The 9575-nt window shown below is 28.1% G+C and overlaps 2 pseudogenes; both read right to left on the minus strand.

The window, feature by feature from the left end:
* On the minus strand, positions 1 to 2622 carry LOC149892828 (uncharacterized; annotated as a pseudogene).
* A 5418-nt stretch (positions 2623 to 8040) lies between these two features.
* On the minus strand, positions 8041 to 8977 carry LOC149892829 (uncharacterized; annotated as a pseudogene).
* Positions 8978 to 9575: the final 598 nt, after the last annotated feature.

Raw genomic sequence — 9575 nt, forward strand, 5'->3', positions numbered from 1 at the left:
CTAAATTCACCACTTTTGCTCATAGGAAACACAGGCATAATCACCTGGTACTAAGTATACAGTTGTTACAGGGATGTTTCCAAAATCATGAATGAAAGCAAAATCTTCATCAACACTGCATAGCTTTGCACCTATCTAGAAAAAAAAAAAGCTACATTTATTCCGTTTTACTTATTTTGTCAAACATGTTTTTTTAAAGGCATTAAAAAAAAAGTCCAAAATAAAACAAAAATACTTTTGAGGATGATTCCACACAAATAAAAAATCTATTCGAGTTTATCAATAAAAAATTATGCATATTTTTTAAAGATGATAAAAGGTATATTAAATATATATATTTTAAACTTTTGATGGCCAAGTGGTGCAAACTGATGGAAACTACGTGTTCCAGGTATGGTATTTGCAGTATCCAATCATTCCTTAAGAGTGTTTCTCACCAAAGTTAAATCTTCTGATGTTATATAAATAAAATGTACACCTTCAACGTTTTCATTGCAATATTTGAGCATTGCTTGTGGAGATAAATATGATTACTCATATCTCTTTGCTAGCTTGCAAGTGTTGCTAAACGTTTGACTGTACCATCTATCCCATCACAAGGTTGCTTACCGTGACTAGTTGCAAAAAAGTTCCATTTAGCAGAAAGACCAAAATCTTCAAGATGGAAACAAAGATTCAAAATATTTTTACAATTCTTGTATTGACCTGCACACCCATCTGAAAAGTATTCAATATTTTTTATTTGAGGTAGATTTGTTTTAATATCATTGCTGACAACATCAATAATTTTGTAAACCATGTTCACACCATGTATCATATCATCTGAAATAATACAAAAAGATTTGTGATTGAGAAAACCTTCTTTTTTGAAATAGATAATCACAGGATGTAGTGTACATTGTAAATTTGTCCAATGAAAGCTTTGTACTTCATCGTGAACTACAAATTTATAGTTTTCTGAAAAATCACCCAGAAATAATGATGTTAACTCATTCATATCTTCCTTTCTTGATCTTAGGTATGATGCTTGATTCTTAGGTAAATATGAGTGTGGTGCAAGTTTAGTCAGTTTTTTACAAACTAAGTCAATGTATTCAGACACTGGCTCTTTATTATGTGTTAAGTTTGACCTATCTGTTGTTGTCAACTGATCAAATTCTACTTCATCGTCATCTTCAAACTCTCCAATTAAATTATAAAGTTTTTCAACCAATGCATTCATAGTTGCTGGGCATCTTTCACATTTACGCATCATACAGTCTTTATTTGTCATGTCAAATAAAATATAAGGTAACAGTTCTTTATATGTCACACCAAGAGGATGTAAAAGCAGTTTTAAATTCTGATGAATAGCACAGACACATACTGAATGTGTTCCTGAAGCACCAGCAGTAATACACCATTTTTGTCGCAATGTGCAAAACCTTGAAGACCCTATTTTTATTTCTGGGTTCATGGTTTTGAAAGCAACAAACAATTCCTTTAAATTACATAATAGCAAACGCTTTTGCATGTGAACATTTTTCTTTATGCTTACATAATCCTTTTTACCAGGCATTATACGACTATATTCATCATCTTCATAAAAAGACTTGACCAGTTGAACTGTTACATTCGGAAGAACTTTCCCTAATTTAGGACTAGGCATGGCTAAAATACCTTTTTCTAATGCTAATTACGTGCAGTTCGAGATACATAGTTTGTTACATGTAATATTTCAGAATTTATTTTTATTGACCAGTCAGTTGGAGCAAGTGTTGTCAGTTGTATTTTTTTAGATGTTGCTGTAGACTCTGCAATTTTATTAGCTTACAATACTATCATGTTATCAAACAAGTTTGCCTTTTCCATATACTCATTACCGAAACCTGACTGTTCTTCAAAACTTACTTCTGGTATATTAAGGGAAGTGGCTACTTTTTTTTTTAATGGCGGTTGTTAATGCTGTCAATGTTCGTTTACTTTCTCTAATTTTACCTAACTTATGCAATCCTTTGACCTTAATAGGAGATATTCCAACAACTGTAAAGTGTGTATTTACACCCTCTTTTTTATTTTGAATGGATGTTTCACTAACAATATCAAAGTCTTCATCATTTTCACTCATACTTTTTGATAAATGTTTCATAACTTTACTTCGACAGCTTGGACACAACTTTTTTCCAGGTACAAGATTTAAACCTATGGTTTCTGCTTCTAATACAGTATGCATTGTAATCACACGTAGATATGCTGAAAAGAAAATGTACTATATTACTCAAATACTATAACATTAATTATACTATTTTTATAAAACAATCAACAAATCCTAATAAACAACTTATTAAGAATGGTATTACCCATTAAAATGTAAATAGATAAACTTTTACCTCTACACGCTTTTTTGTGAGTCAGAAATGGATTACAGCAACTTTTTTGATTACTCTTATATCTCACTATAAACATATCACGATGATGTGTGCATATACTGGTAATTTGTTCTTCTCTCAAGTTTGTTCGTTTTACAAGTAATTTAAGATCATTCCTGTCAATATCTTCAATCAGATTTCTTACTTAGCTATATGATTGTTTATAACAAGCTCCATAATCATTTACAAATGAACAATTGATTTTGTTATCCATATAAAACTATAATGAGGAATTATAATCTAAACACTTAAATAGAAGAAATCTTCAATACAATATTCCTAATGAGCAAAGTGCACTTCAACACAAACAATATGATTAAAATAAAAAAAATGTTATATTTATAAAGAACATTTGCTTGAACAAATAGCTATTAGTTTTAATAGACATACTTTAAATGCCTAACTATCTACTAATTATTGTCAATTCTCTACTAATTATCTACCAAAAAATAGGGTGAAAGTAAATTATAACTAAATATAATTATATTTAGTTATATAATTTAACAAGGTAAAGTTTATTGGATATTATTATGTACAGTTGTCATTTTATTACTTAGTTTAATGATGAGATAATCACTATTTTATTACAATAAAACAATCAATAAGAAAAAAAACATTACATAATATTATTTAATTTAATTACATAACTACTATGTAATGAAAATAACAATGCAAATGACATAAGAATTATGTAATGAAAATAACAATTCAAATAACGTAACTGTTATGTAATGAAAATAACAACTTTATATGTTTACAAAATATTTAACAATATTTTGTAACAACTTTGTGAATATTTAAATCACATAACACACATTCTGTTGTTTTTTTTAATTAACTGACTCAAAATTTGATTAAAAACAAATATAATTGTATTTAATTCAAAACCAAAATGAATTTGCTCACTTTTTTTTTTTTTAATTTCTTTAGAAAAATTGAAAAACCAAAACATCAATAACTCCTCAGCAAAACTTAAGGCCAAAATAAAATTGGTTCGTAAAGTAGATATATGTCTAATCTTTAAGAAAATTAAAACCAAAAGTTTTTTCTATCAGTCAGATTTTTTCTAGAGTTATAGTTGTCAATGCTCTTTTTTATTATAATTAGATGGTGCGTTTTGTAGATCTTGAAATAAACTATATTTTGTTGTTTTGAGAGATACAAATCTATAATTTTCAGACTAAACAGGATTCAAACTCCTTTGGTACCAAATTTTAGCTATGCAAAATTACTACAAGCACCTTATAAGGGTAATAGTAAAAGGACACATTTCCGGCACTTTTCCCCCCTCATTTTTCAGTCAAAATCTAACAACCTTTAAGTTGCTGTCATTCTTCAAGGAATAAAAAATTTTTGAGAAAAATTCAGTTTTTCCTAACTTACATCTTTACACTTTTGTGCCAAATTTCAGCGAATTTGGTGATGTAGGGTGCAACCCTTTGTTTTTTGAAAAATTTTTACTCATGTTTAAACGCGTACACAAACGCAATCAAACCCCAAAAGCACAAAACTACCGTCAAGCGCTTCCGTATGGCCACTTTAGTAATAAACAAAGTTCTTCAAGAACACATTAAAAAATTAGGTGACGTATCAAATGTTTGTAAAATCTAACTATATGCGTATTTAAGCCTTGCTTATGTGTTAAAATCCAAAATTAAACCTTAAAACTTTTTAAAACTTACCTGCAACTAACTTAATATAGACTAGATCATACTGATACCGTAGCTCTTTGTTTGGTGGAGAATTTTTGTAGTTCATTACATTTATGCCTTATGGCCAATACAATTTTTTCTCTGCCTTCTCTAACCATCTTAATGGCACCACGCCATCCACTTTTTGCTTCTTGCCATTATCATTTTCTAGCTGCGGCCCATCCATTTTTAAACTCCATTTAAGCAAAATGATTTAAGTATACAAAGCACTGTGTTTAAAAGCAATGGTAAATTAATTCTTTAATAAAGTCAATTAATTTTCAAGAAAAAATAAAACAGTAAAAAAAAAACAACAAGGATAAAAACAACAACAATAAGAACAGATTTTTAAGTGAAAACCTTAAAGATAAACAAGTTTTCAAAGATACATTTAGCATATATATATATATATATATATATATATATATATATATATATATATATATATATATATATTAGACATGTCCAAAAAACAACTTTTTTAAAAAATGTCTGAGCACAGCTGCTAAATGTGTTCTATGTAATAAATTAATACTAAATTTAAAAAATTTTTGAATAAAAAAAATTTTTAGGGGTCGCTCAAGACCCTTAAACATCAGACGAGTCCCTAATATTTTGAAAAAAAAAGTTTTTTAAAACCATATCATGTTGGGTCTCAAAAGAAGTGAAATTTTATAAAAATTTCAAAAATAATAAAAAAAGTTTATAAAAAACACAAATTAAAAAGTTTATTAAAAAAAACTTTAAAAATATGCACTTTTTAATTTTTTGTTAAAAAACGATAGTTTTTAATTCATAAAATTTGAACTGGTAATTTTTATATAAAATAGTTAATATTTTTGAAATTTTTATAAAATTTCACTTCTTTTGAGATTCAACATGATATGGTTTTAAAAAACTTTTTTTTTCAAAATATTAGGGACTTGTCTGATGTTTAAGGGTCTTGAGCAACCCCTAAAAATTTTTTTTATTCAAAAATTTTTTAAATTTAGTATTAATTTATTACAAAGAACACATTTAGCGGCTGTGCTCAGACATTTTTAAAAAAAGTTGTTTTTTGGACATGTCTAATATATATATATATATATATATATATATATATATATAATACATACCGCATCATGCCAGATAAGGGTACTGGGCTTATAATTCATTGGTAAGCCTTTTTTAGGCTGATAATCGGGTGAGCATATATTGGGGTGTATAATAATTTGTAAAAAAATGAATTTAAAAGTTTATACATTCTTCAAGTGTACATGAAAGATGTGACAAAAATTTCGTCTATTTTATTTTTTAGAAAAAGTTATTTAAACAATTATAGTCTTTTTTTGTTGAGTTTACAGTCTTATCCCCTTTGTTGTCAGTTTCTTTTATATATCCAGCAGGGTGGGTCAAACGCCCCTTTTTTTGAAAATCAAAAGGCACTGTTTTCCATGTGCTGTGGGTGTACTCTATGATCAATAAAAAACAAAATTTAACTTACTTGCTCAAATTTTAGACCCCCGCTAAGTTTTTGCCCCAAAAAGCCATAATATGAGTAGTTAAGCGCTCTTAATAAATTTTTTTTCTGTTTATTTAAGTGACTAGGGACATATATGTGATCAATTAAAACAATAATTCAGCGAAATAGAGACTATTAGGAGAGCTTTAAGTATTGTTTTTTAAGTTTTTTTATTTTATATATTTGACCTGGTTTCTTAAAAAAAACCGGTTTCTACGTAATATTAGACTAGTATCGACAGCAAAAGAAATATACAATTAGTGATAGTTTTCTTATTAGGTTATGCATAGTTATGCACGTCTTTGGGTTTAGAAAGTTTTTTTTTTGCAAATTTATGAATTAAAATTACAATTTCTGAATACTTTTATTTTAAAATCATGTTTTAAAAATTATTTTTTTTTTATCAATTAAGATATACTTATGACTTGACATAAATTTATGAAATTAGATAACTTTTTACAATTAAACAATTACATAAACAATAGGGTGATTCATATTTGACGAATTTTTGAAAATCAAGTTGGTCCTACCTGGAATGGTTGACCACTAATATAAAAAATTTTTAAGCACAAAGATTTTAATGTCACGTAACTTCAGAGGTCCCCGCCAGTCAAATTTGTGTATAAAAATTCATCAAATGTTTATTAGCAAACTCAATAACCATTAAAAAAAAACTGATGTAGATCAAAACTAAAACACATACTTGCTTCAGGTGATACATTTTTAACAAAATCAACCAAACTGTTGTTGCAGGCTGTTGGATTAGCAAACAATATTGATTTTTTATCTACGTCTAAAATTACCACAGGTACTTATTGAATGATGATATGCGGAGTAAATTATAAAAAAGCTTCTCAAATCTTACCATTTTGCAAACAAACAGGGACTTTAAATGTTGTTTTCAAAAAATCACTAGAACAAGACAGCGCTAGCACTTGAAGATTTCCTTTTTTTATTTATATCTAAAACAGAAAAAAATAATTTAAAACCAATTTGTAATTAGTAGTAATGAGGGTGTTAAAATGATAAGGGGGGATATAATAATAGCATCACCCCTATCATCACTTTTATAAGAAGTGTTAAAATAAAGGTCTCTGTGCAAAGTTAACAGATTTTAGCTTTATATAAAATGATACTTTAATAAAGAGTTACCTTTGTTTGACTTGTTTGGAAATGCACAATTATTTAACTGGAGTGTTAAAGCAGGTGAAGGAGTTGCAGCAATATTATTCAAGAGAGCTAGCAACATGAATTTTAGTATATTTTGAAATAATAGTAAGTACTTTCTAAATGTTATTACTCAAAAAAATTTGATTTAAGAAAAGTAAGAAACAGTAATTTATTTTCAAACAATTAGTAATGAATAGGCTTTAATAATTTTTTTGCAACAGACACAACGTGCTTGCACTGTAGTTTGTACTAAAAAGAAAATAAAATCTTACCATTTTCTATTTTATTAGAAACTAAAATTCCTAAACACATTGTAGCTGGGAGTAATGATATATTTGCATCACTAGGTTCATCTTCTTCACTGATATCAGACACAACTTTTTTTCAAAGACTTTTTAAATATCCTGAATTTTCACTTTCTGATTTCAATGCATAAGTGTCAAGTTCGGCTTGCTTTATGATAAGTGTCTTTTAAAGAAAACTCTTTTATAGAAATAAAATACAATACAAATTAGTATTTAAAATAGCAGAAAATGTTCAACTTTATCTCTTGACCATGTCATTTGTTAAGATAATAAAATTATTTTAATTACCGTAAAAATGCAAAACTCAAAAGTTATTGATACACTCCCAATCAACTGTTGCATTTTATTGTTCTTTTACTGATATCTCAAGTTTTGATGCACGATAAGGTGGCCAGTAACATAAGTTGCCTTCTCCAGCTATCCAAATTGACGGCACAATAGCCACAGAATTTTCATCTTCGAAATGCACAATAGCAAAAGCCATCTATTATTTTTAAAAATTATTTCTAGAATAAATAATATGTTAGAATAGCTGTACAAATTTCTTTTATTTCATATTGATTTATGAAAAGTCCATAAATATGTGGCAATACATATATATATGTTTGTTTCAAAAAATGTATTTTCAATATGTTAAAGAATATTAGTGATATTTTTAGAGGCTTCTCTGGCTTTTAATCCTAATTTGATTATATAAATATGAATAAGAAATTATTTTTAAAAAAATCAAAATAACTATTAAAAGAATTACAGAAATTTTACCTATATATCATGCATAAAATAATAAGTATAAGCAATTTAAAACAACAAACAAAAAATTATTTAAGAAGATTTACAATTACCTAAACAATTAACTTATTGTCAATCTTTTTGAACAAATAGATTATAAATGAAATAAAAAAAGCTGAAAAAACTGAATAAAAACTTCATTTACTAATTAATAAAGTTAGAAATAATCTGGAAAATATATTTAGATAATATTCAGTGAAAAAATTATTATAATCAATGCAGAATAGGAATAATAATCCATGAATCTTTAGAGTTTGGTAAACAACTGCATTTACTAATAATATCTGTTAACTGGCAACTTTTCAATGGAGCAAACTTGTTTCTAAGAACTTTGCAAATACCTAGTCTTGAAGAAGGCAAAGGAAAAGTGAAGGCATCAATTTTGACATATTAAACTTACATCACTTCCTTTCTCAATGATATTACGTATAAGATTGACACTTCCATCTTTTGCAACAAAACAGTTGTTACCTTCAGATGTTTTAAAATGCCAATGCTCTGTTTGAAGCTGTGAATATTGTCTTACATTTATTTCTCCGGGCATAATAAGAAATCCTGCAAAGTGTTCTTTTGTTAAGATTGGAAATTTATTTTTTGAACCTTCTTGTTCTTTACGAAAAAATTGTTTTTTATGATGTTGACGCAGTAGTTGTTGGATGGGTGATTGAGGTTTTCGAATTAGTTTTTTTAATTGGCCGAGCATATTTTCCTATGGAAAACTACTAAATTCATCTAACGGCCCTATATGTTTTACATCTCGTGCTAAATGAACTAATGAATGCACATTGTATACTAAATACTCTTGACCAAATAGGTTAGCGGCCTTACTGACAAAATCAACTAATAAATTGTTGGCAAAATCTGTGTAATTCTTCGAAAGCTCAGAACATGTAAGAATTCTAGAGCCAACATACAGCAACAAAAAATGATTGAGTAAATTTGTTGGTAGAACTCCATTAGTGCAAATGGACCTAAATACAACAGAGACAATCTAAATTCCGTTGCTTTCCATTGCATTATATCACTTAAAGCTCTTGGTTTTCTTGCAAACTCAACTGGAATATATGCAACATAGCTCAACAACTTGTCAGACAATTTAGAAACATCTCTCATCTCTTTTATGATGGTCTTCATCGCACATTTCATTAAATGAAACATCAGTTCTCAAACAAGCATTTAGTTGAGGGAAAATCACTTTACCAATATAATGACCTGTTTGAACAAATTTCTCACAAGAAGTGTAACCTGAATGGCATTTGGTACCTTTAACAAAGGCCCTTGCAGGGGCATCATAAACAAATAAGTGAATTTTCATAGTAAAATGTTTTCCATTGATTATTAATCCGTTCTGAAGAAGTGACAAAGTTTCAGTAACAAAGTCCTCAAAAAATTCTATAAGTGATTGACCGGAACAGAGATTTTGCCGGAACCGGAACCTAACCGGTAATAGATCCTAAATATTCCTAACCGGAGCCGGAACCGAAAATAAAACCCAAACCGGAACAGGAACAGAAACCGGAACCGAAAATATAGTTTTTATAGTTTCTGTCAACTATTGTGCCAGATCCTGATAATATATTCCATAAAATCTTGCTTGTTAGTAAGAATTTTTTTACCAACATCTCGCTTTACTATTTCCCAAATGTTTTCTATGGGGTTAAGATCAGGTGAGTTGTCTGGCCATGGCAATACATCTACTTTTTTCTGTTTT

The sequence above is a fragment of the Hydra viridissima genome, unplaced genomic scaffold (assembly GCF_058129835.1).
Source record: "Hydra viridissima isolate aposymbiotic clone 2 unplaced genomic scaffold, HvirCarnegie_v1 scaffold_1, whole genome shotgun sequence".
NCBI classification, from domain to species: domain Eukaryota; kingdom Metazoa; phylum Cnidaria; class Hydrozoa; order Anthoathecata; family Hydridae; genus Hydra; species Hydra viridissima.